The sequence below is a fragment of the Scyliorhinus torazame genome, chromosome 16, assembly GCF_047496885.1.
Source record: "Scyliorhinus torazame isolate Kashiwa2021f chromosome 16, sScyTor2.1, whole genome shotgun sequence".
In the NCBI taxonomy this organism is placed as follows: Eukaryota; Metazoa; Chordata; class Chondrichthyes; order Carcharhiniformes; family Scyliorhinidae; genus Scyliorhinus; species Scyliorhinus torazame.
This window is the reverse complement of record NC_092722.1, coordinates 148,130,810-148,156,510: the sequence shown is the minus strand read 5'-3', so window position 1 is coordinate 148,156,510 and position 25,701 is coordinate 148,130,810. Positions and strand designations below refer to the sequence as shown.

The following is a 25,701-nucleotide window of genomic DNA, read 5'->3' as shown; positions in this document are numbered from 1 at the left end:
GGTGAAATATAAGTCAAGAATAAATACAGGTTGCCTTAGGTTAATAATAGAGAGAGCCATGGGGTGTCTAAAGAACGCATCCCTGTTATGCAATTGTCTAAAGGGAAGTGTAGGTGTTTTGTTAGCACGCTACTGTAGACCACTGGAAAAGATAACCTGAGTACTCACCTATCCTAGCAAGCCTTTTGAGTGTTGAATTTCTTCCTCTCCTGGAAGGAGGACCTTTTTAGTACAGACAAGACATTTACCTTCCCAGCAATCTTTTCCCAAATTGCCCTCACTGTAACTTGCTGGAGAGAATGCTCCTCGTATTCCAAAACGGCACACCTTGCATCCCTCCCTGTACATCGCCTTCAGAGCTCCTGCTCTAAATGCTCTCACCTCCCAGGGATGCATGCCTCATTTCTTAAAGAATGGCAGGAACAGTGACACAAAGAAGAAATTATGAGTGCAGCTTTACAGTGTTCCACTTGCACTTGGAAAGCACTGTCCAGGATATGTCAATTTTCCAACCACTGCGCTCTCTGTACGACATGTATCACACTGGAATACAATACTTGCAATAGGTTAACAAGGTGATATTGTAAAGCCCCCTGTATACTTGACAGGGGTTGGGGTGTATTTGCAAGATTCTGTTTGGTGCAGCATTGGTAGCACAGTGGTTAGCACTGTTGCTTCACAACTCCAGGGTCCCAGGTTCGATTCCCGACTTGGGTCACTGTCTGTGCGGATTCTGCACGTTCTCCCCGTGTCTGCGTCGGTTTCCTCCGGGTGCTCCGGTTTCCTCCCACAGTCCAAAGATGTGCAGGTCAGGTGGATTGGCTACGCTAAATTGCCCTTATTGTCCAAAAAAAGGTTAGGTGGAGTTATTGGATTACAAGGATAGTCTTAAGTAGGGTGCTCTTCCCAAGGGCCGGTGCAGACTTGAATGGCCAAATGTCCTCCTGCACTGTAAGTTCTAAAAAACAAATATTCTGTGGCCCTTGAAATATGCATAGCACCAAAAAAGACACCTTGCACAAGTTAAGAATGATTCAATTTGGTCCGGAGACAGTACAAGTCATTCAAAAATTAGCTTCAAGGTCAATGGATACTTACAAAACATATTGGATTCCCAAGGTTCCTAATTTCTTCATGAGAAGAAATTAGACATCCTTTCTGAAATACTAAACAATGTTAATTCAGTGAAATTAGTCCTACTTTTCAATATGTAGAACAGGCAGAAAACCTAAAAGAACATTAATTATAAATACTGTTGGGAATGTCAGCAGATGTGATTTTAAATAGTTTTGTAATATGGGCTACGTATATTGTAGGTAAAAATAAATGAATGTCCTGGTGTTAAGCTTTTCATCCGATGGCTGTGCTTATTGAAACTGGCAACAAGTCCAGGATGGTCTGCAGAGTTACCCTGAAACAAATGTTTCAATGACTCCATTACCCTTGCTATAATTAATGCAATTGCTCCTACATGAGACTAGGTAACAGTGGGTTAATATTAAATGACAATGGCCCACATTTTGTGGTCTCCAGATTGTTACAGAATGGGATTATCCCTCAAGATGTCCCTATGGGCCCTCTCGGAAGACACAACTCACTGACGTCATGGAAATTGCCCAGGAAGGTTTAACTCCCAACAGGAAATTCCGCTTCTCCCAGGACCCTCCGAAAAAGTTTCCAACTCTTGAATCTGACAGTTTTGACTTATTTATCTGGATCGTTACCCAAGAAAAAGTTTGACAGAAAGATCTTAGTCTGACACCTGGGTAAGTGTATAGCTGATCATCCCCCATCACCCTCCAGCTCCGATTCCTTCCTGACCCCTAATATCACCCTCCCCCCCCCCCCCCCCCAAACCACCGACCTGACCTAATGAGTGCTCACCACCTGACTACTGGTCTCTGACCCCCCCCCCCGACCATGCCATCCCAAACCAACCAGGCCCGACCTCGCTACCCAACCAGCTGCCACTCTGTCCCGCAGCCACCCTACCCCCTTACCCACTTACCTCATCCGCTTACACACCCACACATTCACCCATTCACTCGCACAGTCCAAAACACTGAGGAGTTCTGAGACATTTAAACTCTTACTTACCGGAATACACCAGCTAGTGCTGTAAAAAAAGGGACATGGCTTCTGCACAGATTCTCTCCGCTGCCCCCTCAGAGGTTTGCTGTGCTGAGAGAGTTTCTGCAGGATTCCCCATCGCAAGATTAGCCAGATAAATTGCAGATATGTAAGTGGGTGTTTCTGTGTCTGATCAGGATCACAACAGACGATCTAACCCTGATCAAAAGATTTGGGCCAATGTTCCTGAGTTGCAATAGTGCCTGAGGTTGAATAACTTGCACGTACTAAATATATAGACTCGCCACTTTAGAATGGTCCCTCAGAAACTGACACCAGATCCAACATCCTGAACAACAACAAAAGCTCACATTTATATGGAATCATTAATGTAGAGAATGAATCTCAAAGCTTGTCACAGGAGCATTAACGGGCAATATTTGAAAACAAGACATAGAGAGATATTATCATAGAATCATAGAATTTACAGTGTTAGAAGGAGGCCATTCGGCCCATCGAGTCTGCACCGGCTCTTGGAAAGATCACCCTGCCCAAGGTCAACACCTCCACCCTATCCCCATAACCCAGTAACCCCACCCAACACTAAGGGCAATTTTGGACACTAAGGGCAATTTATCATGGCCAATCCACCTAACCTGCACATCTTTGGACTGTGGGAGGAAACCGGAGCACCCGGAGGAAACCCACGCACACACGGGGAGGATGTGCAGACTCCGCACAGACAGTGACCAAAGCCGGAATCGAACCTGGAACCCTGGAGCTGTAAAGCAACTGTGCTATCCACAATGCTACCGTAGGACAGGTGGTCAAATGTTTGGTCAATGACTCAGGTTTTAAGGAGTATCTTAATGAAAGCGAGAAAGCCAGTGAGCTAATTCCAGAACTTAGGGCTTACATAACTGAAGGCAAAGTAATGGAGGGGCGAAGGAAATCAGAAATGCACAACAGACTAGAATTGGAAGAATGAAGGATTCTCAGTAAGTTGTTGGACCAGCGAGGTTATAAAGCTAGGACATCCATGGGAAGGGTATGAACATGAGGATGAGAATTTTATAATCGAGGCACTGCTGAACCAGTTATCAATATAGGTCAGCAAGCGCAGGGGTGATGGTTAAATCCAACTTTTTAATGAGTCAGGATATGGGCAGCTGAGCTTCGGGGTGTGCTAAACTTTACAGAGAGTTGAAAATGGAAGGCTGGCCAGAGGGCATTGGAACAGTCGAGTCTAGAGGTGACAAAACATGACAAAAAATATCAGTGACACCTACAGTATTTGCATGAACATCTGGAAAGCAAGCTTCCATCCCTCATGGAGACACATTTGTTGTCAATGATCGGGATCATTTTACTTTCTCTACCTCCAACCCAGACTGGGTGGGACACAAATTCAAATCAAAGTGCCTTGTGTGGAAATGCTTTTGATTGTACTGCACATGTTACACAATGCATTGATACTTACTGAGAAGGTTTAAGAGTTTCATATAGAGTTATTAGTAACATTGCTTGAAGTTTAATTGAAGGAACTAGGTTAAGAAACTCAGTGTTCTTTAAAGTAGGACATCATCAGACAGTGCGGAAGGAAAGCCCATGACTGATTAATCAGGTAAGGGTTTTGGTTGATTTGAAGGTGGTGGCTATTCTAACTACTGTGCATTTCATTCACTTAAGGCTACCATACACACTTGTACCAGCAGAGGGAGTCTAGAAGGAATGTAAAGGAATCCATGGGTAGAATATTACATTCCCTCAACAATGTGTTTGCAACAGATGGGGGCGGAGGGCACAATATACCTCAGATTGCCTTCCCATTGGCTTCCTGCTGGCAGTGACATCTCCACAATTGGTTAGGCAACCTAGGTTTGCCCCAATTAAGATCCTTAATTGGCCAATTAACTTAAGGACTGTTTCCCACTCAGCCTCTATTATGAGGCTGGTGGGATGAGTTCTGGGTATGGGATAATCCCTAAAAAGTGACACTACTTAGTGCTCAGGTAGGAAGGAGGTGATGGGGGTAGGGACCATCCCCGTTTAGCATTGGGGGCTCTCCTCCTTCACATTCAGTCTGGTCCTGTGGGTGCTCCATCTCTGTCCCAACCCCACCTCCATCATTCCACAAACACCTCCACTCTGCCCCTCCCTGCACTGAGACTCCACCTCCACCATTCCTTCCCCAATGCTTATCTGTTCCTGCACTGTCAGTACTTGGACTTTGGTAACTGGGGTCTCAGAGGCCATTACAACCCCCCCCCCCCCCGCCCCCCCCCCCCCCCCCCCCCCCAGGTGGTCAGGGACAGGGCAGAGTCGTGAAGTATCCTGGCACTACCCCTGGCAACTGATCACCCTGGCAGTGGCAATCTGGCCCAAGGTGCCCAGTTGGCTCTGCCCATCGGGGGGCCTCCGATGGGGTCTGGTCCCTTTCATCTCCATCTTGGAGAATCGTCCCCTAGATGTTTCGCATTCTCTGCAAAACATTGATTACAGAAAGCTTCCCTTATAACAGTGACAAACCACTGAAGGCTCTGACATTTACCAACAATATTTTAGAGAATTGTATGCAGTCCACTTCACAGGTATCAGCAAACTGAATGGATTAATGTAAACCGTATGTAGATCCCATTGTGCCCCCAGTCACACATCAACAATGATGAATAATGTTTGATGTCAGGAAGCAGATGGGACTTAAGTGCTTACTCAACCTTGACATCATTGAGAAAGCTGAACCTATCCATTGGGTCTCACCCAAGCAATTCATGAAGAGACCCAAGCATGAGGACTAGATTCAGCATTGATATGCGGTCACTAAACCAAGCAAGGCAACAGGAAAGGCACATGACACCAACATTCAGTATCATGGCAAAAGTGCTAAACCTGACCTCAATATGCAGGCTGCTGTCAAATCAAGCTTGAAAAAGAATTGAGAGGACAGCACAGTGGTGCAGTGGGTTAACACTGCAGCCTCACGGCGCCTAGGTCCCAGGATTGATCCCGGCTCTGGGTCACTGTGGAGTTTGCATGTCTCCCCGTGTTTGCGTGGGTTTCGCCCCCACAACCCAAAGATGTGCAAGGTAGGTGGATTGGCCATGCTAAATTGCCCCTTAATTGGAAAAATGAATTGGGTACTCTAAATTTATTTTAAAAAAGAAAAAGAATTGAGGGCCCAAATATTCTGGTCTCCAGATTGCTGGAGATGTGCGTCGGGACCCTGCGGAGGTCCTGATGCGCTGACCTCCCTGGGAATTGACTCGGATGTTTCAACTTCAAGTGAGAAATTCCCTGGTTCCCCGGAATCTTCTGAAAAATTCTCCAACTCTACGTTTGAATTGGAGACTCTGGACAGTTCCAACATACGTATTTGGATAGTTACTCAGGAAGTATTAAACATGAAAGCCCAAGTCAAACCTCTGAGCAACTATGCAACTGAGGTCCCAATCACACACTGACCCCTCGACTCCCCAATTAGCCCTCCCGACTGACAACTTCTTACATTGTGGTAAAGAGGCTTGCCTGCAACATCAGCAGTGATACAGAAACTACTCATGATTTTATAATCAAGTGGGATAAGTTGGACCTCCATTTGAAATGGATGCCATGTCAGTGGAACAATCTCTCCGTGTGCCAGTCTATGACGGTGTGAGACTGCTTCCACATTCAACATTGGGAATTGTCTTCATTAAATTAGTTAGCTGTACGTGACAACTGGACATCCAGAAGGAGCTTACTGGTACCATGGCAGCAACATGAACCGCTGTGGTGCCAGGAGCAACCCTTGGATATGTCCAATAAACATTGGAGGAATTAGCTGGGGGTTGGGGTGGTGAGATGGGTGGACGGAGCCTTGGCCAGCAGTGGCCCTCTAGGTATGTACCCTGAGAGTTTGAGGAGATGTACACAGAGGGAAGAGCCTGAATCAGCAGTAGACTACTGTTGTTTTATGAAGCCAGGAAGAACACCCCTGCTCCTTCCAACAAGATACAATATTTTTGGCAGTGGCCACTGATGGTCCCTTTTTAGTCTGTTTCAATTTTGCAGGGTCAGCGGCGTTTGGATGAAGCAATCAGAACTTAGACCTAACTTCATCTCTTTCATGCTTGAAATTTATATCGATGTCCAAAATTTCTTCTCAGCTTTGATTAAAAGAAGTGTGATTCCTTTTCAATATTCGCCATTTGATTTTTAAAAATATTTCCTCACGGCTCATCTTCTGATTCACACAAATCATACTCATAAAACACCAGACAAATATGAGTTGTTTTCATGAAAAAGGCAATGGGAATATGGGCCTAAATTATTCTGCCCTCAAGTTAAAGTCACTTTTTTAGAACTTTATGCTGAAGAAAACATGAAAGAAAGTGACAGAAATGATAAACAGCAAGGATATTTATAATAAAATCCTACAGTCCTGATTTTTGATTTGATTAAAGAGACACCTAGGTGGCTTCGCATTGATTTTTGTCCAATCAAGCGTTGACATCGAGTTCAATTGTCAGTGCAGATTTACACTTTGTGATGTTACTCCTTTAGAAGCACATCCCGCATTTGCTAGCCTGTGTCCGATCTAATGAGCTGTAAATAAATGAATTATGAAGGCAGTCCACCGGCCGATGTGCTTGCCCAAGTATGTCGACATTTAAGGAGACACGCATGATATAGTGGAGCAGCAGAAAGATACCAAACCCTCAATTGTGTTTGCATTCTAAAAGAGTATCCATTGACAATTAAGTCTTGACCGGAGCAAAAGGACTTGATTTATTTGCCATTCTGTGAAAATGTCGTCTTTACTTCAAATGTTTGTTGTGGTAAGTACTTGTTCGTCCATTTTAATTTGAAAAGATATTTAGTTCAAAGTATCCAATAGGCGATGCTGTTTGGTTTCTGGAAATGTTTTATATAAAGTTCAAAAGCTCAGAATTTGTAAATGGACCTTGTGTAAAATCTGTCGATGATTTGTCCACAACAAAAATTACCACAGATAACTTGTTTCAGTAGGGATTAAAATCAATGTGCATTTTATTCTTGTCCGTTAATGGAGTTTTATCCTTCCATTGTGACACCCAGCATATAATGAAAGAAACCTAAGGGTGTCTATTGGATGTTATATCTTGAGAATAATAGTTTAGATATGCAGGACTTTCTGTTTGTGTAATATTTTGAAAAGCTGCACTCTGAAATATTCAATATTAAATTGGTGGGGTTTCTTCTACTTAAGATAACCACTTCACTCACTGGGATGTGATGCCCCAACTATTCCTAACCAGTTACCGGGTTAGCTTTCTTGTGATTTCTCTTATAGTTTATTCAATGTCCACTTACCAAAAATTGAGCACTGCCTTCCGTGGCAGCAAGCTCAATGAGGATATTAAATGGTTTCCAGATATTAGACACAAGTCTGGAAAGTGTGCATTTTTGACGAGGAGAGATGCTCTGTTTAATCAAATAAACTGTCGCTGTTCACTTTCTTTTTATTAGTTCAGTGGTTGTAGGTATCGGTAGCATGGTCAGCATTAATTGCCCTTGAGAAGGTGGTGGTGAGCCATTTTCTTGAACCGCTGCACTTCATGTGATGAAAGTACTCCCACAGTGCTGATAGGTAGGTCCTGGATTTTGACTCAGGGACAACAAAGGAAGAGAGACATATGTTCAATGGTGTGTGAATTGGAGGGAAACTTGCAAGTTATCGTATTCCCACACAGCTATTGTCCCTTTGGGAGGTAGCGTTTGTGGTTTTGAAAAGTATGGCTGAATAAACCATGATATGATGTGCTGAATTCTGTGCAGTTTGCAGCTGTTACACACCATGTTGCCCCGGTGATGGAGGCAGTGAATGGTTAAGGTAATGGATGGAAAGTCAATCAAGCAGACTGTTCTGGATAATGTTGAGTTTATTGAGTGTTAATGATGTTGCACTCATCCAAGCAAGTGAAGAGTATTCCATAACACTCCTAAATTGTCGCCTTGTACCTCATGTCTAAATGGTGGCAAGGGTTTGGGAAGTCAGGAGGTGAGCCTTTCACCACAGAATACACAAGACTCTGACCTGTTCTTGTAACCACAGTATTTAAGAAAAATAGAAAATAGGAGCAGGAGGAGGTCATTCGGCCCTTCGAGCCTGCTCTACAATTCATTATGATAATGGCTGATCATCCAACTCAAAAACCTAATCTTGCCTCTTCCCCCCCCCCCAGCATATCCTTTGATGCCCTTTGCCCCCAAGTGCTATCTCTAACGGTTTCTTGAAAACATACAATGTTTAGGTCTCGACTACTTTCTGTGGTAGCGAATTCCACAGGTTTACCACTCTCTGGGTAAAGAGATTTCTCCTCATCTCTGCCTGAAACAATCTACCCCATATCCTCAGACTGTGACCCCTTGTTCGGGACACCCCCACTATCAGAAACATCCTTCTTAAATCTACCCTGACTAACCCTCTTAGAATTTTACAGGTTTCTATGAAATTCCCCCTCATTCTTCTGAGCTCCAGTGAATACAATCCTAACCGACTCAATCTCTCCTCATACGTTAATCCTGGTCTGGTAAACATTCTCTGCACTCCATTTAGAGCAAGAAGATCCATCTTCAGAGAAGAAGAGCAAAACTGCACACAGTATTCCAGGTGTGGCCTCACCAAGACCCCATATATTTGCAGGAAGCAACCCTGCTCCTGCATCAGCTTCTGCTCTATTAAAGCTTTTGGTCAACAGTGGCTTCCTACAGGATGTTGATGATGAGGTATTTGACAGTAGTAATGTCAAGGGAAGGACATTAGAAACCTTTTTGCTGGATGATCATTGCCTGGAACTTTTCAGACACAAATGTTACTTGCCACTTATCAGACAAGCCTGGATGCTGGCCAGGTCTTGCTGCACGTGGACACAGACCACTTCAATATCGGAGGAATTATAAATAGAATAAACACTGTGCAATTATCAGTGAACACCCTTACTTCTGACCTTAAAATGGGGTTAAAGTCACTGATGGAGTAGCTGAAAGATTGAGCCAAGAATACTACACTGGGGACTTCCGGTAGCGGCCATGACCTGCGAGGTCACGCGAACGGCAGCTCCCGCCGGGATCGGTGTTTCGGGCTGCTAAAAGGAGCGGCAGCGGCAATTGACAGGTGTGGGGACAGACGTGGGAGAGGCCCCCACCCCCTCTCCCCCTCCCACTGGTTCATGGAGAGGACCAGGAGCGGAGCCGGCAGACGCGCGAACCCAGGGAAGAAGGTCGAGAAGGTCCGGGAGGACAAAATGGCGGCCGGAGAAGATCGGGAGGTGTGGGCCCAGTGGGCCAGAGAACAGCAGGAGCTCCTTTAAAAACTGCTTCATGGAGCTGAAAACGGAGATGCTGGCCTCCATGGAAAGAATTGTGGTGACCCCGAAGGCGCAGGAGAAGGAGATCAAGGAGGTGAGGAGGAAGGTGGCGGAGAACGAGGACGAGATCCTGGGCCTGGCGGTGAAAGAGGAGGCACACGAGGCGCTCCATAAGAGATGGCAGGGGAGGCTGGATGACCTTGAGTGCAGGTCTCGGAGCCACAATCTGCGGATTCTGGGCCTTCCTGAAGGAGCGGAGGGGGCGGGCATGAGCACGTACATGGCCACAATGCTGGGGACGCTGATGGGCGCGGGGGCCTTCCCGCGGCCCTTGGAGCTGGATGGGGCGCACAGGGTTCTTGCCAGAAAGCCGAGGGTAAACGAGACACCGAGGGCGATGGTGATACGGTTTCAGCGCTTGGCAGACTGGGAGCGAGTCCTGCGGTGGGTGAAGAAAGAGCGGAGCAGTAAGTGGGAGAATGGTGAGATCCGAATTTACCAGGACCTGGGAGCTGAGCTGGCGAGGAGGCGTGCAGATTTTAACCGGGCGAAGGCGGTGCTCCACGGTAAAGGGGTGAAGTTTGGGCTCCAGCACCCAGCGAGACTGTGGGTAACATACCAGGACAGGCACCACTATTTTGATACCCCAGACGAGGTGTGGTCGTTCATCAGGCAGGAGAAGCTGGACCTGAACTAAGGGACTGTTGTATGGGGGTGAAATATGCGTGTGGGGAGGGACCGAGGGGAGGACGGCGGGTAAAGCATAAGTTTATCGGCATGTCTGCCCTAGTTTTGTTGGGGGTTTTGTTGTTTGTTTTCCAGGTGTTTTGTTTTCCAGGTGTTTGGTGCTAGGGGGCGGGAAACGCCCGGGAGGGGCTGTCCGGCGCACGGGGAGGTCCCAGATGGCATTTGCCCCTCTATCCTGCGGGGGGGGGGGGGGGGGGTGGCCCGAAGGAGGCAACAAGTTAAGGGTTGGTATATAGAGGCGGGAGCGGCCGGGGTCAGCATGGGTGAGCTGACTCACGGAAGCACAATGGGGGGGAAACCAGAGCTAAGCGGATACTTTGCAAGGGGGGGCATGCAGGGGGTTTGGGGGGGGGAAGGGGTTCTGCTTTGCTGACTGAAGGGGAGCCAGGTGAGGGGTATGGATGGAGAGTCGGGCGAGGGGGCCGCCGAGGGGAGAGCTGGAGGAGGGAGGTGGGGGCATGCGGTTGGCCGGAAAGGGAGATGGCTAGTCGGCGGGATGGGGGGGTGGTTACCCCACCCGACCAGGCTGATCACGTGGAACATGAGGGGCCTGAATGGGCCGGTCAAGCAGTCCCGCGTGTTCTCGCATTTGAAGGGGTTGAAGGCGGACGTGGCCATGTTGCAAGAGATGCACTTAAAGCTCGCGGACCAGATGAGGCTAAGGAAAGGATGGGTGGGACAGCTGTTTCACTCAGGGTTAGACACAAAGACCAGAGGAGTGGCCATTTTGGTCAGTAAATGAGTGGCGTTTGAGGCGGGGAGCATCGTGGCGGACAAGGGGGGCAGGTATATAATGGTGAGTGGCAAGCTGCAGGGGGCCCGGGTGGTGTTAGTGAATGTATATGTCCCGAACTGGGACGATGCAGACTTTATGAGGTGCGTGTTGGGTAGGATCCCGGACTTGGAGATAAGTCACCTGATTATGGGAGGGGACTTTAATACGGTCTTGGATCCGAGCTTGGATCGTTCCAAGTCCAGAACGGGAAAGAGGCCGGCTGCGGCCAGGGCCTTGTGAGAGTTCATGGACCAGATGGGGGTAGTGGACCCCTGGAGGTTTATGCGGCCAAGGACGAAGGAGTTTTCCTTTTTCTCCCATGTCCATAAAGTCTATTCGCGAATAGACTTCTTTGTGTTGAGTAGGGCGTTAATCCCGAGGGTGGAGGGGGTAGAATACTCGGCCATTGCGGTCTCAGACCATGCCCCGCACTGGGTGGACCTGCGACTGGTGGCGGAACGGGGTCAGCGCCCTCTCTGGCGACTGGATGTGGGGCTGCTGGCGGATGAAGAGGTGTGCGGGCGGATAAGGAGGAGTATTGAGAATTATGTGGGAGCAAATGACACAGGAGAGGTGATGGTGGCAGTGGGTTGGGAGGCTCTGAAGGCGGTCATTAGGGGAGAGTTAATCTCCATTAGGTCCCATAGAGAGAAGAAGAGTGCGGAGAGGGAGAGACTGGTGGGAGAGATACTCCGGGTAGATAGGAGGTACGCGGAGGCCCCAGAGGGGGGGGCTGTTGAACGAGCGCTGGAAATTACAGGCGGAGTTTGACTTGCTGTCCACAGGGAAGGCGGAGGCGGAGCTGAGGAAAGCGAAGGGGGCAGTTTATGAGTATGGGGAAAAGGTGAGTAGGATGCTGGCGCACCAGCTGTGCAGGAGGGAGGCAGCCAGAGAGATTGGGGGAGTGCGGGATAGGGAAGGCAACATGGTGCTGAGCCCAGAGAGGGTGAATGAAGTCTTCAGGGAGTTCTACGGAAGGTTATATGAGTCGGAACCCCCCGGGGAGGGGGAAGGGATGAGGCGGTTAATGGACCATTTGAGCTTCCCAAGGGTGGAAGCAGATCGGGTGCAGGGACTGGGGGCCCCGATTGAGTTGGAGGAGGTAGTCAGGGGGCTGGCAGGCATGCAGAGGGGCAAGGCCCCGGGCCCGGACGGCTTCCCCGTAGAATTGTATAAGAAGTTCTCGGAGCTGCTGAGCCTACTCCTGATGAGAACCTTCAATGAGGCAAAGGAGAAAGGGATCCTCCCTCCAACAATGTCGCAGGCATTGATCTCGCTTATCCTGAAGAAGGAGAAGGATCCACTTCAGTGTGGGTCCTACAGGCCGATATCGCTCCTGAACGTGGATGCCAAGCTGTTGGCAAAATTTCTGGCCACCAGAATAGAGGACTGTGTCCCGGGAGTGATTGGGGAGAACCAGACGGGATTTTGTTAAGGGCAGGCAGCTGAACACAAACGTGAGGAGGCTCCTGAATATTGTCATGATGCCCTCGGAGGGGGGAGGGAGGTGGAGGTGGTGGCTGCGATGGACGCGGAGAAGGCCTTTGACAGGGTGGAGTGGGAGTATCTGTTGGAGGCGCTAGGCAGGTTTGGATTTGGGGAGGGATTTATAGGGTGGGTCAAGCTGCTGTATCAGGCCCCTGTAGCGAGTGTGTCCACAAACCGGTTAAGGTCGGAATATTTCAGGCCGCACCTGGGTTAGAGGCGGGGGTGTCCCCTGTCCCCGTTGCTGTTTGCCCTGGCAATTGAGCCGTTGGCTATTGCGCTCAGGACTTGGGGGATTGGAGGGGGCTGGTGCGCGGAGGGGAGGAGCACCGGGTCTCCCTCTACGCGGATGACCTGCTGTTGTATATTTTGGACCCGTTAGAGGGGATGGGGAGGTCACGCGGATCCTGGGGGACTTCGGGAGGTTCTCGGGGTATAAGTTGAACGTGGGGAAGAGTGAGCTGTTCGTGGTCCACGGTAGGGGCCAGGAGGAGAGACTGAGGGAGCTCCCTCTCAGGATAGCAGAGAGGAGCTTTCGGTACTTGGGGATACAAGTGGCCAGGAACTGGGATGCCCTGCACAGGCTCAACATAACCCGGCTAGTGGAACAGATGGAGGGAGAGTTTAAAAGGTGGGATATGCTCCCGCTTTTCCTGGCGGGACAGGTGCATACTGTGAAGATGACTGTTCTCCCCAGGTTCCTCTTCGTGTTTCAGTGCCTTCTCATTTTCATCCCTAAGTCCTTCTTTAAGCGGGTGAATAGGATTGTTATGGGATTTGTGAGGGCGAATAAAACCCCGCGAGTCAAAAGGGTATCCTTGGAGCGTAGCCGGCGGGCGGGGGGGGGGAGGACTGGCTCTGCCGAACTTCTGTGGTTATTACTGGGCGGCAAATGTGGCCATGATCAGGAAATGGATGATGGAGGAGGAGGCGCCGTGCAGAGGCACCAGTCTAGGGGCACTTGTTATGGTTCCGCTGCCGTTCTCACCGGCGCGATACACCACTAGTCCGGTGGTGACGGTGGCACTGAGGATCTGGGGGCAGTGGAGGAGACACAGGGGAGAGGAAGCGGCCTCGGTGTGGACCCCGATACGGAATAACCACAGATTTGCTCTGGGTAGGTTGGATGGGGGATACCAAGGCTGGTATAGGGCAGGTATTAGGAGGATGGGGGACCTGTTTATAGACAGGGTTTTCCCCAGCATGCAGGCGCTGGAGGAGAGGTTCGGCCTGCCCCCGGGGAATGCGTTCAGGTACCTTCAGGTTCGGGACTTCCTTTGAAAACAGGTGGGGACATTCCTGCGGCTTCCCCCAAGTAGGATCCAAGATAGGGTGGTGTCTGGTGTCTGGGTAGGAGAGGGGAAGGTGTCGGACCTATATCAGAAGCTGCAGGAGGTAGAGGAAGCCTCAGTGGGGGAGTTGAAGGATAAGTGGGAGGAGGAGCTGGGCGAGGAGCTGGATGAGGGCCTGTGGGCTGATGCCCTGGGCAGGGTGAACTCCTCCTCATCATGTGCCAGGCTCGGATTAATCCAGTTTAAGGTGGTGCATCGGGCGCATATAACGGCGGCAAGAATGAGTAGGTTTTTTGGGGTGGAGGACAGGTGCCCGAGGTGTGCGGGAAGTCCGGCGAACCATGCCCATATGTTTTGGGCATGCCCGCCGCTTAAAGGATTCTGGCAGGGGTTTGCAAGGGTGATGTCCAGGGTTTTGGATGCTCGGGTGAAGGCGAGCCCAGCGGTAGCAATATTTGGGGTGGCGGAGGATCCGGGAGTGCAGGAAGCGAAAGAGGCCGAGGTACTGGCCTTTGCCTCCCTGGTAGCCCGGAGACGGATCTTGCTAATGTGGAGGGACTCAAAACCACCGGGTGTGGAGACCTGTGTTAGCGACATGGCGGGGTTCCTCAGCCTGGAGTGAATAAAGTTCGACTTGAGAGGGTCCTTGATGGGGTTCTCCCGGCGGTGGCAACCTTTCCTTGACTTTCTAGGGGAGCAGTAAGTGTCAGCAGCAGCACCGTCCTGGGGGGGGAGGGGGGGGGGGTTCAAGTTGGGGGAGGGGTACTGTTGATATAATGTGAGTTGGGCATTTTTTATTACTATCTGTATTTCTATTTTTGTTATGTAAAAACGCTCATTGGAAAAACTTTAATAAAACATTTATTTTTAAAAAAAAGAATACTACATTGGGAACCTCTTGCAGTGAGGTCCTAGGACTGAGATGATTGGTTTCCAACAACCACAGCCATCATAGTTTGTGCTCGATGTAACTCCCGCCAGTGGAAAGGTTTCCCCCGATTCCCATTGACATCAATTTCACTGGGACCCCTTAATGCCACTCTCATTTGTTATGGGCGAGGCCCTTTCTCACTATCCTCATCACTATCATCCAACTGTACGTTTCCCTTTACGTCTGCCAATTTTAACTGATTGTCATGTTTCATGGCCATTTTCTGAAGTTCAAACTACCTCTCTTTATCATTTTGTTCTGCTAGGGCTATTCTTTCTTTTCTCCTTTCTTCTCTCTTTTTCCTCTCTCTCTCTTTCTTTTTCCTCTCTCTCACTCTCATCTGCCAACCGCTTTAATTCTTTCTCATGTTCCATTTGTTTAATTTGCAACTGAATTTTTGCCATTTCAATGAGTCAAACTCTATCACAGGCAACTTTAAATGCTTAACCACCGCCATAATTACCTCACCTTTTCGCATTTTGTCAGGTAATGTTAACTGCAATGTACTTGCCAAATCTAACAGTCTGCTTTTCGTTTCTGTCCGTAAGGTAATACGTGTAACATTCTCCACCCCCAAAAACTTCTGAGCCTCTGAAAGAGCCATTGTTCACAACACTCTCCCCACTTAAACTAAAATACCACACCAGAAAAGCAACAATCCTTCACTGTCTTTAAGTTCACAAAAGCGAATCCAATAGACAGACTTTTATCCCGGACGAGCCCCCAATTGTTATGGGCGAGGCTTTTCAGAACCCCAAAATGTATCATGGAGTTCAACCAACCTCTCCCTTTAATGGATTTGTTGCTTTTCCGAGCACACAGCTTTTTCCCTGGGTGTGGGATTACAATTATGGACACGTGGGGTTTTAAACACAAAACACTGTTCATTCCATGAACTCAACTTAACATCTTAAATAAACATTGGATCTCTTAACACCCCTTACTTTAAAGATAAATCAGAAAATATTGCAACAGTAAATACTTCCTTAAAATGTTCCTTCAAGCTTCCAAGAGACTTAACACCTTTAAACAGTATCACATCAGGTTAAAGAATATATATATATTCTGTAGAATGGCAGAGATATATTAGCTTGGTTGATTTCAGCTCCAGCACGTTGTTTTTTTCCTGCAGCTCTCTGGACACACACAGACACACACAATCTGCTTTCTCCAACTGCAAAACTAAACTACAAAACATGCAGCTACCTGGAAACACCCAGACACACCCAAACTGCTTTCTCAAACCTGGCTTTCTACTTTTTAATCAGCTCACTGCAAAACAGCCAGGCACTTTTAAACTGCTCTCAGCAAAACCAGCCAGGTTCTTTTTTTTTAGCTGCTCTCAGCAAAACCAGCCAGGTTCTTTTCAAAACTGAAACTAAAAACCTGCAAAACACAGACTGCAAAATGGCTGAACTGAGCTGAGCCCCACTCTCTGACATCACTGTTTTCTTAAAGGTACATTGCTTAAACATCCATGTCTTAAAAGTACTCTCACATGGCACATTCAAATGTCACCTTGATGTCAAGGGCAGCCACTCTCACTTCTTCATGCCTGCGATTTGAACTCAAATCACCAGATAATTATTCTAGGCCTTTGGATTAATAGTCTAGTAACTTAACCACTTTATTGCTGCACCTATTATGCTCAAGTGAGGAATGACCTTGTGGATGCAGGTATGGGGAAATAACCGGGCATGGATCAGTCAGGAGAGTGGGGACAAAAGATTGGTGTGGGTACAAAAGGCTTCTGGGTGGGTGGGGAGCTGTTGGAAGTTGGATTAGAATTTCGTAATGTGTTACCACACCTGTAGTTATAGTATGAATGCAAATGAATGGGCCCTGAAGACTGGAAAATTCTACCTGATATGAAAGAAATCCAATTCCACTGGGCTCCATAGTTAATCTAATATCATCTGCATTGATTTGTAATATCTCGAACAAGGGAAATGATGAACTGAGATGTGGAACTAAAGGCAGTGACTTCCTAAAGCAGGAGTTCTCAGTCCTGGCCATGGAAGGGCACCCAGTGTATGAGCAGCAATCAAGCCAATTGAGATGTATTGATATGCATAATATCTCCATGTCTGCCCCACAATGATCTGGAAATGATGTGGATTTCTGATGTTCAAAAGAAAATAATTGCTGGATCAGATTAGCAGAGCGATGGGGCGACAGGTGTGGGGGAGTTGGTGGAGCTATGCAACCCCCCAAATAGTCATCCGTGGTATTTTGGGAGTAGGCTGGGGTTTTTTTTCTTTGCGCTGCAGTGGATGGACAAGTTTAGAAATTCAAGACAAACATGTCAGTCAATACATAATTTGCAATTGTGTCCCTTGATAGGTTCCTGTGCAGTTTCAGGTGCTGTATACTTTAATATGTGGGGCATTGATTCACATCTAGTGAAAATTAATGAATGTTCACTGAGATTAATAACATGAGCCACTTTCATTCTGAATTTCCCTATATTGAATCAAGCCTCCAATCACCATTTCAACAATGCAATCTAAATTAGCATCAATAAATTAAAATGTTTAAATTAGTGTCACTGCTAATTAAGCCTGAAATTGCCTGAAGTCACCTTGTCTTGTTGGACCTGTTCTGCTCCAAGTTAATTTCCCTGTGATAGCATCTCTGGCAACTTCAATGTTTCAGTGAGTTCACCCAGTGTGTAACTGAGCAGTACACCCCAACAAGACCCAGGGTTTGATCCCTAATGTGTGCTCAGTCCAATGAACTTGAAAAATAGGAGCAGGAGCAGGCCATTTGGCCCCGTGAGCCTGTCCTACCATTCAGCAAGATCATGGGTGATCAACTGTGGCCTTAATTCCATTTTGTTACATTCCACCTACCACCCCCCACCCCACCTCAAACACCCCCTCAACCCACCATAACCCTTGACTCCTTTGTAGATCAAAAATATGTCCAACTTAATCTTTAATATATTCAATGACACAGCTTCCACCGCTCTCTGTGGAAGAGAATTCAAAAGATTAAAGAGCCTCTTCACCTCCATTTTAAATGGAAGACTCCTTATTTTGAAACTGTACCCACTAGTTTTAGATGTCCCCATAAAGGGAAACATTCTCTCAGCATCTAACCTGCCAAGCCCCCTCAATCTTATTTGTTTCAGTAAGATCACCTCTCATTCTTCTAAATTCCAATGAGTATAGGTGCAACTTGTTCAGTCTATCCTCATAAGACAATGGGCAGTACGGTAGCATAGTGGTTAGCACTATTGCTTCACAGCGCCAGGTTCGATTCCCGCTTGGGTCACTGTCTGTGCGGAGTCTGCACGTTCTCCTTGTGTCTACGTGGGTTTCCTCCGGGTGCTCCGGTTTCCTCCCGCAGTCCAAAGATGTGCAGGTTAGTTGGATTGGCCATGCCAAATTGCCCTAAGGTTAGATGTGGTTGCAGGGTTATGGACTGCCAAGAGTTGGCAACTTCTGATGCCTTATTCAGCAGCTAATTGGTGGGAACCCAAACAATTTTAGTATAGGTCTCCACATAGCATTACAGCATTAGAAACCGTGGCTAATATTCAGTTGCCTAGGTCATGAGCACTGAAATCAGTTTTGGAGGTCCCAACCAGTGTTTGGCTGAGATCAAACCTAATTTCTATGTTCTAATGAACTGCATAAGTTGTGGTATCCTTACTTAAGGAGGTACTTACTTGGAGATAGTTCAGAGATTCACTGGGCTGATTACTGGAATGAAGTGGTTCATAGAATCATAGGGATAGGGTGGAGATGTGGGGTTAAGTAGGGTGCCCTTTCCAAGAGCCAGTACAGGCTCGATGGGCCAAATGGCCTCCTTCTGCACTGCAAATCCTATGATTCTATGAACCCCTTCATTCCAGTAATCAGCCCAGTGAATCTCTGAACTATCTCCAAGTAAGTACCTCCTTAAGTAAGGATACCACAACTTATGCAGTTCATTAGAACATAGAAATTAGGTTTGATCTCAGCCAAACACTGGTTGGGACCTCCAAAACTGATTCCAGTGCTCATGACCTAGGCAACTGAAAATTAGCCACGGTTTCTAATGCTGTAATGCTATGTGGAGACCTATACTAAAATTGTTTGGGTTCCCACCAATTAGCTGCTGAATAAGGCATCAGAAGTTGCCAACTCTTGGCAGTCCATAACCCTAACAAAGAGCCTTCATTAAAAAGCTGAAGAATTGACAGAATGACTAAGAAGCGTTTTCTGATCATTTTGTCCGATGTATTTTATTAATATTTGTTCTTCCTCTCTCACAAACAATGGCTTGTGCCTTCTTCATATCCCTCTCCGTGTGATTTCCCCCTGTCGGATTGTCCACACTGGGCTGCATGCCTCTGTAAGCAACAGAATGAGGAGAGTGGTTAGATCCTTTCCAATCCATGGCCACCGGAGCTCAATAGGAAAGCAGCATTTGATTTTCCCCATCTCCTGAAAGGAGACCGAGAGAGAGATTTTCATTGTTCCAGACGTAAAACCGGTTTTGGGATCCAACTGCATGGTTTACATGTCCTGCGAGCTCAATTAAATGATAAACTTGGAGAGTTTTTCTGAGTCTCTGACCCTCAATGCCAGTTTTACACCTTGGTGACAATTTGAAATTCTATCTCCTAACTTTACTTTGCCACCTCTTTATGTTATTGCCATGGGAGGGAGGGAACATCCATGTCCCTCTACTCTATGGCATTGCAAACTAGGGTTCCTTTGCAGTGTAAACACTGTTTTATATAAAATTGATGTTGTAACATGTTGTTCTAAAACATGTGCATATTTAACCACTTCATTTCAGACATTGTAAAATGAAGATAAATGGAATAGAAGAGATTATTCCGACTGTTCAAACCTATTGGCTCAAACACACCAGCCAATATGAGTGGTATAGTCCAGATGAAGCTATTAATTTCCAGTCTATTTATTAATACACAAAGGAGTCTACTAAAAGAATGTGTTATTCTGCTGGCATTCCAGTACAGTGTGGAAGTCCAATCTTCCAAATGCAGGACACTGAAGACATTTAGTAGAGAGTGTCTGTGCCTGGAACCTACTGTCACTGGTGAGATTTTCATTTTACTTTTAATCAGAATTAATGCTGACAGGAATCTTTGCATGGCCTTTGCAGAAACTCTAAAGATTGAAGCTGCTAACAGCCAATAAGGCATACAGTAATTCATAGAAGTGGATTGTGACTTTTAATTTTATATTTTACATTTAAATGCCGCTCAGCTGTTCAACAAAAACAATTCTTATTCCTATACCACAGAAATGTTTAATCTGTGATTTTGGTGCGTTGATTCACGCATAGTTCAATTATAATTAAGTTACTGCACTCAGCCATGTTTTAATGTTTTGCATTATGTTCTGGAGTTTTCATATCAAAAATGAATTGGTGGCCGTGTGTTGTATGCACTAATTAACATTTAAACAAATTTGGCATGAGTAAAATGAGCATCTTTCATGGTCATCAAAAAATCAGTGCCGATGTCTCAATGTCAGTTCAATGTCCTTTACTGTGCAGTGACCAGAAAGTAAGATTTCCTGTGAGATTATTTACCTCTAAAATGTGATTCTTCTTGAAATGTTTCAGAATATTTAGGGCTACGTTAATTATTGTCTCGGATTTTTTTTAACCAACTCCGTATTATTCAGCAGGTTGTATTTTAACCTATCTTAATTGAGAGAACAATTGTTTGTGTTGATGTTTATGTATCCAGCTGATATCATGCAGCATGTTAGGAACATAGTGATATGAGACATGGGACTTGGGAGCAGGCCTCTTGATATCACAAAAGGTGGCAACCCATGGGATCAGAGGAGCTACACTTTGCATTGTTGAACTAGAGGGAGCTGGATGAAAAAGCAGTGGAAGTGTTAGTCTTGAGACTTTAGTCTTTCACTTAGTTATCACTTCGGAAGAAATTAGATTTCTGCCATTATTCAATGCTTACTGAGATATAACGATGGTAATTTAGTTGAAGTTCAGAGTTGAGGGAGAGATATTAACTTGAGAGAAAAGAATTACGGCCAAAGTCTGCAAAGGCTCGAGGGCCCAGGGCTTGGGATCGTGACAACTGAAACACATTATAGCTTAGGTACTAGATCTGCAAAGATTTACACTTCCTCTGTAATCTTATTTGAAAGAAGCTTCACAGAGGAAATATAAATGTAGACACAGATTAAACTATTGCATGTACACATCTTTTGTGCATTACACATCAACTGTTCAGAATCTTTTAATATATTTAAGACTAACATAGTTATTGATACTATTGTACAACCACTTATTGTACTGTATCCAATTCATCAGTTATTTTAATAGAGGTATTAACCCACTTACTCAATTTAAATGCGGATTTTGGAAATTGATTGGAAGAATAAGCTTAACCATCAGTCAAACACTATATTGTTATTTCTCAACATTCTAGTAATGTGTAGTGAGAAGTGAAACAATGGGGGTAATTTTAATTCCAAAAAACAGATGGGTTGACAGGGTGTTAACGCTTAAAAGTCTCAAACTCGACCCCACCCTCGTCCAGCTTGCCCACTTCCAATTTTATTGAAGATGGGGGAAGGGCTGGGTAACCAACACACTGCCAGGAATGAGTTGGTCATTTAAATATTATAACAAGGCTGTGTGCTTCAGGCTTGAGCTGTCCTGCAGGTTTATACCTGGCCAGCTGTGTTTCCCATGTCTCCGGGAACCCAACAGTTAAAGGGAGATGGGCAATGTCGAAGGTACGTTTGCAGACCTTTTTTGTGGGCCAGGAGAAGCAGAAGTGCCTCCTACCAGTTGACTAATTTATTTACTTCCTTGACCGCTATCGGACCTCATGAACAATTGGACCCTCTCCCAGTGTCAGAAATTGTAGCACCCAGATAAGACAACTCCCTTGTAAATGACAGCCTCTTCCCTCCAGCATTGAAGATTGGGACTCTCCCCTCACGATTGGATATCTGATCTCTCTCCAGAATTCCAGGTATGGAGGGATTTTCTTATGTAGAGAGGTGAGTAGATTGGGTCTGTACCCATTGGAGTTTAGAAGAATGAGAGGTGACTTTATTGAGACATACAGGGCACGATCAAATGGCCTCATTGTTCCCAGATGATCAGAGGCCCCCAGGTGATTGGGCTCTGGCAGGGTGTTGCCCTGGTACACCCGATGCCATCCAGGCACCAAGGCATTGCCACCCTGGCAGTACCACCCTGGAGCATTGGGTGGTCCGGAGCCCGCGATGGGTCATCCGGAGATTGGCAGCATTTAACAATGAATGTAAGTGGTGCCTCGGCGGGACTTCCCTCACCGAGGCCCCTCCCACCCCCAAAATGAGTTAATAGCAGGGCCATTCTCAGCGCTGCAGATGACAAGAAACACCCCGCTAAATGTGCCCAAAACCGGACTTTTTTTTTCCCCCCCCATTAAATTGTGCCCGTAGGATCCTCAGGGGACTTGAAAGTGTAGATGCTGAAAGGGTGTTTCCTCTTGTGGGAGAGTCGAGGGTCAGAGAGCTATCGAGGCTGTCATTGAGTATGTTCAAGGCTGAGATAGACAGATTTTTAAGCAGTAAGGGAATCAAAGGTTATGGGCACAAGGCAAGGATGTGGATTTGAGGATTATATCGGATCAGCCATGATCTCATTGAATGGCGGAGTGGATTTGATGGGCTGAGTGGCGTACTTCTGCTCATATGTCTTATGGTCCAAAGAGTCCCCCCCCCCCCCCCCCTCCCCACCTCATAGCTGGTACCAAGTGCCAAGTCTATCAACAGATCTGACTCCAAGCTTAGAAACAAAATACAGCACATTGTAACATTAAAACTGTCAGTGTACGTGGCCAGAGCTCCTTCACCTGCCCATTATACTGTGAAGCCAACAATGCTGACATTTGTAATGGACTAACATTAAAATTTGTTGAGGACTAAAACAATAGTGACTTGTAATTCTTTTTTAAAGTAAAAAATAGTCAAATATCTGGTTAAGAATGGAATTAAAATACAAACAATCAAGTATTACAGGAGGAATGGTTCAAATATTACACACTCATAAGGCCAACAATTTGTGCAATGCAACTGAGTGCTGGAAGAATTGTTAGCTTGAGGTTTGTTCTGTTACTTTCAGAAATTGTCCGGGTATCATCTTGCGTTTATCCAACGTTGGTCAAATCGATCAGAAAATTGAGTGAAAGGGATAGGTTTAATGGCTAAATGGCAGGCTTTTTATGTTTGCATCATGTTGTGCGATTTGCATATCAACATGGAATATTACTGCTTATTAAGGCCAAGGATCCTGATGTTTACAGGTAACACTGCTGTGAAGCCTTTTAGGACACTTTTGCTATATTAAAGGCGCTGTTTAAAAGGAAGCTTTTGTTTTGGAATGGTGGCGTATTTGAGTGCTCTGTGGCCGGAATTGATTTGGGTGAGAGATATGGCTGCGGAGCTGGGATGAAGTGAACTCTATTATCAAAGTTAAATAACAAAACTTTCTTCATTATCTTCTGGTCTACCAGATCAAGTTTTGATGCTCCCTCTCTCATGCCCATTAAGCACTTACTTCCTTAGCAGGAGGAATAGAAAAGTATTTGAAAAAGTGCAGTTTAAATTCACAAGGATGTTAATGGGAAGGTTGTATAGTTGGGAAATGGTCATTTTTGTCATTGGAACTCATCCAAAGGGTTACAATGACATAAATATTGATAGATTGTTTCCATTGTTCTGCAAATTAGCAGAAAGAGGACACGACCTTTAACTAATTAGAAAAGGGAGTAAAGGGACATTTGAAATTAAATTGTACAAAGGATGGTTTAAATGTGCAAATGTCTGCCAAACTTTACAGTTTAACAGAATCCATAAATTAGTTTAAAAAGGAATTGGATGATCATTTCAAAAATAGTAAAAACAAAGTATATGGGAGTAAGGAGAGTTAGATGAGACTCGGTGGGTCCTGTGAAGTAAAAGACTCGTGCAGTATTTCTTTTGTAACACTCGAGACTTTATTGCCCACCGAAATATACCGGTTTTGTATGGCCAGAACAGCAGATGTTGTGGGAGTCCTGCAAGATGACAAAAAAGATCTTCTACACTTTCTGCATCTCCTGTGTTTTGCTGTCCACAGGCCAAGTATTTTGCATAAATGCTCCCGAAATAGTTAACTGATTCTGAGCAAATCTGAATCTTTGTGTGAGGTAGTAATATGGCAATAGCTTATGGGTTCAGAGAGTACTGAAGGTCAAGTTCCATGTAGTATTATAATGTGTAGAGAGGGGAGTCTGTGTGTGCCTATACAAATGGAATATATATGAATTATAAATATATATATTTGTGGATTGAAGCTTTTGCAGGGCAGCAGTGTTGATCTACTCTTGCCGGAGAACACATTTGTACAAATCCTTTAAATTATTTGTTGCATTATTACTTTGGTTAAAAATATTGCTACTTTTAAGTAAAATGTTGGGAAAGCATCATAGTTTTTGGTAACTGTTCGCAAAAAACTTCAAAAACAAAATTCCAAAAAGTTCCAACAACATTCGCCTCTCCCATATGTTTGCAAATTAGAGCACAAGCACATATTTCCTGACATAAAATATAATGATGTGCCATTTTAAGTGGTTTCCAAATAAACCAGTTATTATCCTTATAAAAGTTATAAAATATATCTATCCACCAAGAACTCCACTGTTGCATCCAGCTCCCTTCACTATCTTCACTGCCCTCTGTGATCTTCACTGCCCTCTGTAATTTGCATTGCCCACTGCCATCTCCACTGCCTATTGTGAACTCCACAGCCCACTGTGACCTGTGTTGCCCGTGGCGATCTGCACAGCCCACAGTGATTTCCATCATCCATTGATCCCCATCACCCATTGTGATCTCCATCACCCACCGTGATCTCCACTGCCCAATATGATCCCCGCTGCCCACTGTGATCGCCATCATCCACTGTGATCTCCATCTCCCACTGTGATCTCCATCTCCCACTGTGATCTCCATCTCCCACTGTGATCTCCATCATCTACTGTGATCTCCATCATCCACTGTGATCTCCATCTCCCACTGTGATCTCCATCTCCCACTGTGATCTCCATCCTCCACTGTGATCTCCATCCTCCACTGTGATCTCCATCCTCCACTGTGATCTCCATCATCCACTGTGATCTCCATCATCCACTGTGATCTCCATCTCCCACTGTGATCTCCATCATCCACTGTAATCTCCATCATCCACTGTGATCTTCATCTCCCACTGTGATCTCCATCTCCCACTGTGATCTCCATCTCCCACTGTGATCTCCATCTCCCACTGTGATCTCCATCTCCCACTGTGATCTCCATCTCCCACTGTGATCTCCATCTCCCACTGTGATCTCCATCTCCCACTGTGATCTCCATCTCCCACTGTGATCTCCATCTCCCACTGTGATCTCCATCTCCCACTGTGATCTCCATCTCCCACTGTGATCTCCACCATCCACCGTGATCTCCATCTCCCACTGTGATCTCCATCTCCCCAGTGTGATCTCCATCTCCCACTGCCGTTCCATCTGGTCCCTATTTGTGGAGACCAGTACTGAAAGGCCCTGACCACGCTGCGCCACGGCGAGCTGTTTTTCACGTGAAGGGTAGCCATAAAATCGCACCCAAAGCTTTTCAGTTTGTCCTATTATTAATTTTATCTACCCTTGTACAACCCCTTGGTTTAATATGATATTCACATGCTCTGTCCCTTCCTTTCATTATCTGGTAACTATTAACCTCATAATTAATCTGTATTCCCACCTGTCGTGTTGGGTGTTCCGATATACAAACGAACCAACACGGTTGTAGATGGTACAACTCTGTTTTATTATTCACAGAGAACTGGGGTGTTCCCTGTTTTATAGTGCGTGTGCTCTCACTGGTGATTGGCTGTGATGTTGCATGTGTGTTGATTGGTCTGTCGCCCTGTCCACCAGTGTGTGTGTGTGTGATTGAACCATGATATGTTAATATGGATATCATGATATCCCCCCTTTTCACAAGAATATGTGCCTACATGGTAATAAATATTGGTGTGTACTGAGTGCGGCTGAGTATGTGT

At 46.0% G+C, this 25,701-nt stretch overlaps 1 protein-coding gene across 7 annotated transcripts in view; it reads left to right on the top strand.

Annotated features, from left to right (window-relative positions):
• Positions 1-25,701, top strand: part of ptprea (protein tyrosine phosphatase receptor type Ea) — a 452,659-nt gene that overhangs the window by 296,872 nt on the left and 130,086 nt on the right. The window contains exon 1 of one of the 7 annotated variants that reach the window (XM_072479194.1): positions 6,753-6,887. The exons of the other annotated variants lie outside the window; for them this stretch is intronic. The gene's annotated coding sequence lies outside the window, so the exon portion shown is untranslated. Of the gene's footprint in view, positions 1-6,752; positions 6,888-25,701 lie in introns of those variants that run through there. 7 annotated transcript variants of the gene reach the window in all.